The sequence below is a fragment of the Rhopalosiphum padi genome, chromosome 3, assembly GCF_020882245.1.
Source record: "Rhopalosiphum padi isolate XX-2018 chromosome 3, ASM2088224v1, whole genome shotgun sequence".
NCBI classification, from domain to species: Eukaryota; Metazoa; Arthropoda; class Insecta; order Hemiptera; family Aphididae; genus Rhopalosiphum; species Rhopalosiphum padi.
In genome coordinates, this window is record NC_083599.1 from 22,437,310 (window position 1) to 22,448,224 (window position 10,915).

The 10,915-nt window shown below is 24.8% G+C and overlaps 1 pseudogene; it reads right to left on the reverse strand.

The window, feature by feature from the left end:
- Nucleotides 1-6,105: 6,105 nt before the first annotated feature.
- On the reverse strand, nt 6,106-10,361 carry LOC132926477 (uncharacterized; annotated as a pseudogene).
- Nucleotides 10,362-10,915: the final 554 nt, after the last annotated feature.

A 10,915-nucleotide genomic window follows, 5' to 3' on the forward strand; every position in this document is an offset into this window, starting at 1 on the left:
ATGATACCTAAGACCTAAATCCTAATGATAGACGATATAGTATAGACATGTTAAAATTATATCCAACAATGTTCTCAAAAATGTTTTTAAGACAAATACCATTTTTACCATAATATGATATAATATTGATTTATTTAATTTATATTATTTATATTTATTGAATTTTTTTTTTTACAGTAAGCGGGTATTATTTTCTATATTATTATATATTATGTGTACAAATTGTAAAAAAAAATGCATGTAAAACATTGTTGATTAAATGCCTATTTTTTAATTGTTATTATAATAGAAAATTATCAATGTGTTAGTTGTTTGATATGTAAAATAAAATACAAATATCCATATAGGCATATAGGCATAATCACTGTAAAAGTTCACTACGATCCAAATCATTCAACGGCGTTCGGACTGTTCGGAGTCAATTTTGAGAAACAACTATCAATTGACATTGTATTATCCGTATTCATATTATACATTATATTTCGTATTTATACATTAGTGGTTTGTGAAAAATATTTGTGTAACGTTTTATGTATAATGTATAATTATATGAATTTTATTTTTCAAATGAGAATAATGAGAACCCAACCCCCTTTTTTTAGTCTGAATTATTTAGTAAGTAATATTTTTAAAAATTTTAATTTACCTCATTCAAAATTCAAACGATTAGTTTTTTAATCATTAAAATATTTATTTTAAGAATATGATTATAGTCCTTAATTTTTTTTTTTTTTAATGTAAAATAGATAGTATTGATTATATACTTGGGCCATTTTTATAAATTATAAATGTATATACCTATGTTGTTCAAAAGTAAAAGTTTTTTTTAAACAATAATATATTATATTATTTTATATAAGTTAGCATTTCAAGTTTAAAGATTGATTATTATACCTAATATAAAATACAAATAAAAAAAAAAATTTTTAAAAAGAGTTTAGAGTACTTTAGGAGGTACCTATAGTCCTATACAAATAAATAGGTGCAAAATAAATACAAACATTACCAATAAAGTTTATGAAGATTAAAGTACCTGCCTACATATTAAGTAAACAAATCATGTAATTTTAAGATTTCAAGTGCCTGTACAAAAATTCGATAATTTAGTATAGGTTCCTAATATACTAACTATACTTGTACGGAATAAAGTATTAATAATAATAAATTAAACTAATAAGTATTCATGTTCTCGTCACTTTTAAATGATAATATATATTTTCAGGGGTTATTATAGATTTTCTATTAAAGACTAAGACTTAAAAGACTGACAGATTGGAATAGTAATTTGCACGAAAACATAGGTTACATAATCTTCTTGAATATTTGATAACATTATAGTTGTAGTTACCCATAAGTAAACATTTCGATCATTTTATTAATACGATTAAATTCCCAAGCATCAACAACTATTTTATATTAGATAGGTACTTATAATTTAATATTTAATTTTTTTTTTTCTGAATTATAATCTATCTATTTATCTGCTGAATTTACACAATTTATTATTTACACCTACTGCACAACATGCTTATATTGTAATTAAGTTTAAATTTCTACGAATTATTACAATAATTATTATCTAATATTTACTTAAATCTTAAAGGAAAATATTTTTATGTGTAGACAGATATACTTGTAGAGATATATTATATAATATATATCTTATCTATATCTATGTTCTCTATCTTATATTATATTATATACCTTTGTACCAATCATTATTTATAAGCAGTCTGCAGTCGCAGTTGGCGATAGTCGACAAGTGCAGATGAAAGAATACGTTGCAGACGGTTAAGCTTTTTAATATTATCTATCGTTTTTATAACACAATACACTAATACGTTAAACTAATTTTATTTGTGTACGATGCCGCTAACGCTTATAATATTGTGATCTTATAAAATAAGTATAAAAAATCTATAAAATAACAAACGGACCAGAAATCTTTCATAAAAATATGTACAACGGCTAATTTCATAGCGCTCTGCACACGAGCATGTATTGTAACAATGGTGGCGCCAGAAACTACCTTAAAAAGTTCCTTTATGATTAAAAAAAAATATAACGGTGAATAAAACTATTATACTATGTATAAATTATGATTTTAAAAGAAAATTTAAAGAAATTATTCCTCTGCGATCAATAAGCCATATTAAAGACCACTTGGGACACCACTACACTTAGTACGGGGTCCTTTCAACTTTAAATTTTAAGTTCAAAAAAAATTATGTAATTGTATTTTTTAATTATTATTTAATATAACATGATATAATTTGTTAAATTACAAAAAAAAAAATACAAAATTATGCAATATTATGTATATTTCACCTAAATAGTATATATAATATATTTAATATTAATATAAGACGCCACACTGCAAGCTCATAGCTGTTTAAGATTTATAACTTATATTTTTTCCTTGCTTTCTCTTTTGCTAATTATTGCATTTTTATTAAAATCGATTAAAATGGCAAAATATTATTTGCTAAATATATACCTAATATATTAATAATATTACATTTTCTTGAGTCTGGCTTGTTCTATATTTATTTTGTATTCGTGTCAATTTAAGAAATGCTCTTCTGACTAAACAATTGACTACTGAGAAGGAAAATGTAATCTAAGTGCAATTATAAAGTTTAGAAATACCTTGCAATGATTTTTCGTAAAACCATATTTTTATAAATTAAATTCAAAACTTTACTTAAATTCACAACAAATTCAAAACTCTCGTTTTGAATTATAAATTTAATCAAATATTCAAATACCAATCATTTTAAATTTTAATATTTATTATGAATTTATCATTTAATAATATTTTTTTTTTTTGATACCTACTAGTAAAATAATTGAATTTTTTGAAAACTTTTTTAAACGCGAGTAGGTTCTAAAAAATATTTCGTTAATAGAAATAGGCCTCGGGACCTTGCCTTCCTTATCCCCCCCCCCTTAATCCGGACTTGTTGCCGACTGTCTGTTAAAACGTATTATGTAATAGGTACCTCTATATAGATATAGGTCATGCTACATTTTATACTCAGACTCTAGAAGAAACTCCCAAAGCGTTTTGTATGTATTTATTCATGAAGCTTATATACCTACTCGTAGATATAGGTATAGGTAATAACAAAAATAACAAACTGGAAACATTAACAAACACACGGTCGTTAAAACATTATACAAGTAGGTATACAAAAAACCAATCTATACCTACTTACTTGTTCATAAATACCGGTTTAAACATTGTGAACGATTAGGTGGTACCTACAGCATCAAATTAAAATTAAAACATAAATATTTTATAGTTAACTGTCGTGGTGCCAATATAATCATGTCTACTTAATATTTTATTTAAAATTTGAATATCTATACCTAATGAGCATAATAATATTGTTAAATATTATTATACATAGCTATACGCGATTATTAAGTTTGAAAAACATCGAGCTTAAAATGTTCGCCGTGGCTGTACCCCGCCCAACACGGCAACACCTACGTGCCTACACAATCTATAATTTCGATTGTTTGACACGTTTACTATCGATGGAATATTTGTATTCACTGTTAATAATACATTAATACTCAATAAAACAAACGAGTATAACAGTCGTATAAATATTTATGATAATGATAAATTTATTTTATTTTTTTTGTAATTATTAATCTTTAGCTTCGTCGACAGAGGCCATTAGCTTTATACGTTATACATCATATTGTACCTACTTATTTAAAGTAAGTTTGATTACAATAATATGGGGGGGGGGGGTGAGACTTTGGTTTTATTATAATACAGTGTATATTGTAGTAAGTTACAATAAAATATAAAGTCAACTACAGTACGAAAATACATATGAACAGAGCCACAGAGCACAGAGCCGAATTAAGGAATCCGGGTTTAATAATAAAATACGTCCATTTTCATGAAAATAAAATAATCAGATTAGATGTTATTCATCCTTAAAAAAAAGAATATTTCACTCGCGACTCATTTCATATTTTTACTTACCAACTTAGTACTTAACATTTATGCAGAAAATATATAACAAAAACAATTTTTTCACAGAAATATAATATACCTAATTCAAGTGGTAATTGCTGTAATGTTTATCGGCGGTTTCTAATTTATAAATATTTAGTTAATTTAAAATTATAATGTAAGAAATAATATATTATATTATTCAGTGATACCTTCTTACCGATAAGTTATTAAATGTTGACTATTATGATATATACTCATATAATTTAGATTGTACAAAATAAAATGTATAGTAGGTACCTATCTATATTACAGTAAAATATAATAAAATAGAGCCTTTAATTTTATATTAAAAAATATCTTATAAATTGCACAAAAAGTGTTTTTTTATAAATACCAAATTGTCGTCCAAATTGTTTGGAAATATCATGAGATTTTAAAAATTATCGAATTATTTGAATTGTTAGCTTATACAATTGTCTTCATTCAGGGTCGGACTGGCTAATATGGGCCTCGCTGGTAATTCACTTACAAAAGGCTTCAACAATAGTCATAAATATAATTCATTTGAAAAAGATGATTAATTTTTTTCACTGAAAATTATTATCAACAAATAAACTTTATAATTTACAATTGTCACTCAAGACAACATATTTATCTTTATTTAATGTTTTTCTTTCAATTATATAGTAATAATTATTAGGATAAATTAAATTCTAAAATAATAATTAAATAACAATCTTTTAAGTTCATTGGATGTGTTTGCAAGTTTATCGATTATGTCCTCATAATTCCATTCATTAATAATGTCTACCTCAGAAAATAAAGGATTCCAACAAGTCTTGACCAATAAGTGATCAGAGTCGAGTTTTGATAATTTTAAACTTAGAGAAAAAACGTTCACATCAGACTTATATCAAAGAAAGTGTTAATAAGGTTTCATGTGCAATATATAAATCTGAATAATATTCACTACAATGTAAATTCAAATCTTTCAACAATTTGATTGCACATGGACTTTTTACAGTTTTGATCAATAGAATGTAGATAACATAAACATTAAAACGTCACAAACATGTTGTGTCCGTCTAAACTATTATACTGTATTATTTTATGTTTGATTACTCTTATTTTATAAATGTACAGTTCATAACATTCATGTATACTTTATAATAACAAATTTTCTGTTTATTATGTAGGGCTACATATAGTTTTACAGAAAAGGGGGCCTCACTGGCTATAGCCAGTCTGTTGTATTGACCAGTCCGACCCTGCTTCAATTGTTAGTATTAAAATTTGAAAATGTAATACAAAAGCATTATTTTAAATTATTATAATATTTAGGTTTAATAATAATATACATATGTAGTTCTAATTATTGTATTATGGCGACACACTATTAAAAATTCTCTTACTTTGTGACACACTATAAAAAAAAAAATAAGAATAATACCTATTAATTTTTGTAAATATTATAGTGTCAACAATGTTCATAAATTTAATATTAGTACTTCCCACGACACATTTGGACTTACCCGGCGACACACCGATTGAGAAACACTGCATTAGATTTAAGTGGTACCTAGCCGATGGTCACAATACCCGTATTATTTATATACCAAGTGGTTAACAGCAGTCACACGACATTTTATGCGGGTATATAGTACTTTATTTTGTGGCTAAAAAATAATTGTTTTAAATAGTAAATATGAGTCCTCGTCCAAAAAGGGCTGAATTAAATGACTATCTTATACATCAAATAATTAACATTGATAATTCTAGCAATTCTAGTGATTTTAGTGATTTTGATTACTCTGGACGAATATATAGACATTTTTGTTGTTTAGAATATTTTCCATTGGAGAAAATGTCATTGTAAACTCAACATCACCAATTTATTTTATTTGTCTATTAGTTTTATTTTCTACCTCTAATCTTCAATATAAATTTTTTTTTTACTTTACTATATTATTTATGATTTATATTTTAACTCATAAGATTATTCTTACTAATTTAAGCTGTAAATATTTAGGTATAATACTTTCTTTTTTTATCAAGTTTTGCATATAATTATTACTTATTACATAGGTACTTAAATTTGTAAATTTTTGATTAAAATAAAAAAACCATATTGTAAAATCTTATTTTAATAAAAAAAACATTAACTGTGTACAAGTCATAAAAACATTTATGTTTGAAAAAATAGTTGAAATATTACAAACAATGTTGTACACTTTAAGACATGACTTTTTTCTTTAACTTTTTAGTCTTTTTCAAACTACTTAACGAATTTTTCAGCAATGTGCAATACTCTTCTTGGAATGAACTCACTTCATCGGCAGTTATCTATGTACAAAAATGGTATAACAGTTTTATTTAATAACTGATATCCAATTTTACAACAAAATCAACACTTACTCTAGTACTCAATTTTTTTGTTTTTGAATGTAGCCCTGATCAAACACACTTTTTCCTTAGGAACTTCAATTTTAATTTTTTGATCCTTTGGTTCTTTATTCAATAGCACTAAATATGTATAAACATATCAATTTTAAAGTTCTAAAACATAAATCTATACACAGTGAAACCTCTATTTATAGACAGCTATTCTCCGTCAAACATTTTTAAACTGTAAATTTCACAACAAAACTAATACATATTATAATCTATAGCAGTGAGTTTCAACCTTTTGAACACAGAACACTGCACTTTTCACAGCTCATGCCTTAGCTATGAGCAACTTTACAATCTTCTCTTCAGTTATTATTATTTTTCTTTTGTTTAGGGGGAGGTTAATTTTTTACATCAAATAAGGTAAGCAAAATTGTACTTTATTATATGTTTTAATTAATTAATTTATTAAGATTCGTCATATTATATTTTTATTACGTATTTATATTTATTATAAAAAAACTTGTTGTTTTAACCAGTTGAAAACCACTACTCTATAAGTACATCAATTTATATTATATACCTTTGGGCTCTATTACAGTTTTAAATTACACATTTATTATTTATAAACAGAGATTTCACTGTATTATTAAATAATGAGTAGCTTACATAATTTCATTGTTATTCTTACTGATCCAGATGACTGAGATGTATTAAACAAAATGTTTAACTCTTCTAAAAACTGTTAAACAAAGAACAAATTACATTAATGATACCAACTAACAATCAAACTTATTAGTATAAAAATTTTACTACTAAGATAAAACAATTTTTTTTATAAATTTTAATTTAAATGTACAAAGTGTAGGTACCTATGAATAAAACATAATTATTCTAAACTTCATTCATTAATTTAAATTGTTTATTCATTTTTAGTTATAAATAGTTACATATTATACACTTAAAAGGCTTAACAATTTTAATTTATTTTATGATTTTTTAGCAAAGTTGTTAAGTCTAATTTAGTTACCTATAATATGTTATTATATTCAATTTATGTTAATTTCTATATTCTATTCTATATCTAAATAATTATTTCTTGAATAATACCTATCTATATACTATATATATAAACATGTTACTATAAACGTGTTACTTAATACTCATAATATATATTAATGTAAAAAAAAAAAATAGAAAAATGATAAAACTCATTAGCCACACTCAAAATCTAAAATAATATATAACTTAATAATTATTAAAATATTAAAATGTCGAATAAGGATGTAGAAAGTAATGGTTAAGACTTAGTCCACAATTTACAATAATAGAACCAATTGTAGTAATCAATATTTATTTAGATAGAAACTCGAATAATTAAGTTAAAATTTTAAGTAAACAACCATTACAACCACAACAAAAATTAAAGAATAATAAATCTATTATTATTATTATTATTATTGGTGAAGTGATGGTTATGGTTTATTATATACTTATATCATTCTAAATTCAAATTATAAGGAAACAAATAAAAAAAAAACCTTAAATGCATTTATATATCTACATAATATTACTTCTATCTGTATGTAGGGTCGCCAACTTTTCATTTGAAAAAAACTGGCCCAATTGTCCAAGAGAACAAACAAAAAAAAGATCAAATTGTCTATAGATTTTTTTATTACTTGATTTACATTAGAGGTATATACATAGCTACATGTAATTTAAAATAATAAAATACAAATATAAAATAACGCTAACATCTATCTGTCTATGGTCTATCATACACTATAAACAATAATGTCAAAGTTGATGATCAATATACACATTTATCTATGTCTATCTATATACGGTAAAGTTCCTATATAACAAACTTCCATTTAACAAATTATTTTTGCAAACCATGACCTTCATTGTTAACCATACGTTAATATAAAGAATCTGATATTTCTATATAACAAATAAATTATTCGATAACAAACCTGTTTTTGTAAATAAAATCAAAACATTTTACCAAAAAAATACAATTTATAAAAATAATAAACAAACAAAACTCACTAATTATTTCTCAATAATAAATCAAATAGATAAATATGATAAATGTGTAATAAGATTTATAATATGATATGTATTTGATGACTTGATGTTAATTTTTATAATTTTTAATTTTTTTATTTTAATACAATATAGGATATGAAATATGTAATTGTGTAAAAAATTTGTTCCCCATGCGTCTTTGTTATATGGAAGTTTCACTATACATATAAACAAGCAGTGGCGTAGCCAAGATTTTTTTAGGGGGGTTTTTTTTTTAGTAATAAAATAAAATAAATCTACAACCATGTTAAAATAATAAAATAATTGAATGTTAATGATTATTATCACCAGTGCAATCGATAATGTGAATACGGCATAACAGAATACATTTCACCACGAATAAATGATTGTATTCCTATATTATAAACATTATATTTTTGATAAAAATACGGGCCGAACACCCAAAACCCCCCCTGGCTATGCCACTGTAAACAAGTTATTAAAATAATATGATTTACAGGCAGATGACCAACTTCACAAAGATTATAAAATAAATTTATATTGAAACATCAATCAGATGGTAATACCAACTTCTTATAGGCCAATGAAAAGTCCATATCAAAAACTGACATTTTAAGTTTATCTATCAAAGTGAAATTGAAAATTAGCAACAGGTGTAACATTTAATTGTATTAAATACTTCAACAAATTACAAAAATATAAAAAGCCTTAGGAAATCATACCATGTAAATAGTAAGTTGAATAGATAATCAATTTAAGTAACAAATACAATATTACACTTAAACATAAACAATAAAGAGTTTCTGATAAATGAATCCAAATCAATATACTTAATTATTATGTTTGACTAATAGTCAATTTTAAGAACTTTCAATTGGGTAGATAAAACATAAGAATCTATTATGAGGTGAATAAATGGTTTTACATAAATATGAAATACATTCTTGAGTGTGCTTAATCCTTACCACAAAATATTAATAAATAAAATAATACAGGTAATAGTGTTTACCAGCGTAACATTTGTTGTATATAAAACCCTTTTTACAAATAAACAAAGAATAACAAATATTCTAAAGTGGTAATTGAGTAGGCTGTATAGAAAATTTTCTTTAAGTAAAATATTGAAGAATCTAATTGTATTATTTTATTATCAACTTAAATTGGTTATAACATTTAATAAAAAAAAAAAAAACAATTTTTAAACAAAATCAACGAGGAACGCTAGATTAACACATTTTTGATACTTTGAAACAAATCACGCTAATTTAATTTGAATAGTTAACTACAAAATAAAAAATACAAATAATGATTTTGTTGTGACGAGTGTGTGAAATATAGAGATACAATCAACGTCGAGCTGACATTGTCTTATTAGAAACACTATCTATTATAATCATATGCTAAAATGAATAAACTCATAAATAATTTATGAAAAAAATGGCACCAAATGGATAGCATTTCAGATTAATAACAAAATCGTCAGTAATCAGTAAAAAGTTTTCCCAATCCTAATAAACGGTGGATTATTTACACACAAAACACAGTGTACGTCGCTAAGTGTTAGGAAAATGATTTTACAATTGTTGTTAATCCGCTCGGTTTTGTAGCGGATCGTCAGAAATGTATTGTGTTTAGCCGTAAACATTTTAAGCACGCTTAATCGAAGCAGTAAAAAAAAATATTGAAATGCACTTACTTTGGCCTTTTCGAGGAGAACCATATTTATGACAGATCATATAATCCAGCAGTACCTAAGTATGTGACGTTGCTATGTAGTTTGTTGACACAATCAATGAATCAAGCAATTAACATTCTTCCAGAAATATAAACGATCCTAAACAATTTGACAGCGTAAATGTAAATGTTGATTTTGATAATTCGATCGCGAACAAGTATCGTTGTCTCATGCTTTCGTCTGATGACGAGACTCTATTGATAAGTGAATTTGATAAGAATGTACACACTACGCGGAACGGCCGGGAGTCGATCTATCCCAAAGACATTAGTACTACCTACAAGGCTACAAGTTGAAAACCGTTTCAATTTCAAAGATTACCGTATGAATTATTCAATTATTCGAAAAATAAAATCATTTACTTGTTTACTACTCAAAAATGAATACAATTATTACAATTTAAAACTCAACTAATTGGACTTGTGCTTTGGACTGCTTAACAGTCAACACGTATTCGGAATTACGGTAATGCGGTCAATTCATAAAAAATTGTAGCATAGATATTAAATTATATTATTATTGGCTCTGCTTGTTGGAAAAAAAAAATTAATTAAATATATCAAACGATAATAATTAAGTGTTTTAATCATCCCGGTACTCGAAATTAGAAATTATACCACTTTTAAACAAAAAATATACAATATTTTTTACTAGTTGACCCTATAATTTGTGGTGCAAATATAATACAAGTAATATAATGTCCATAACATTATAGTACTTGTAGTAGGTATCATAGATAAAGGAAATAAGGTATCCAT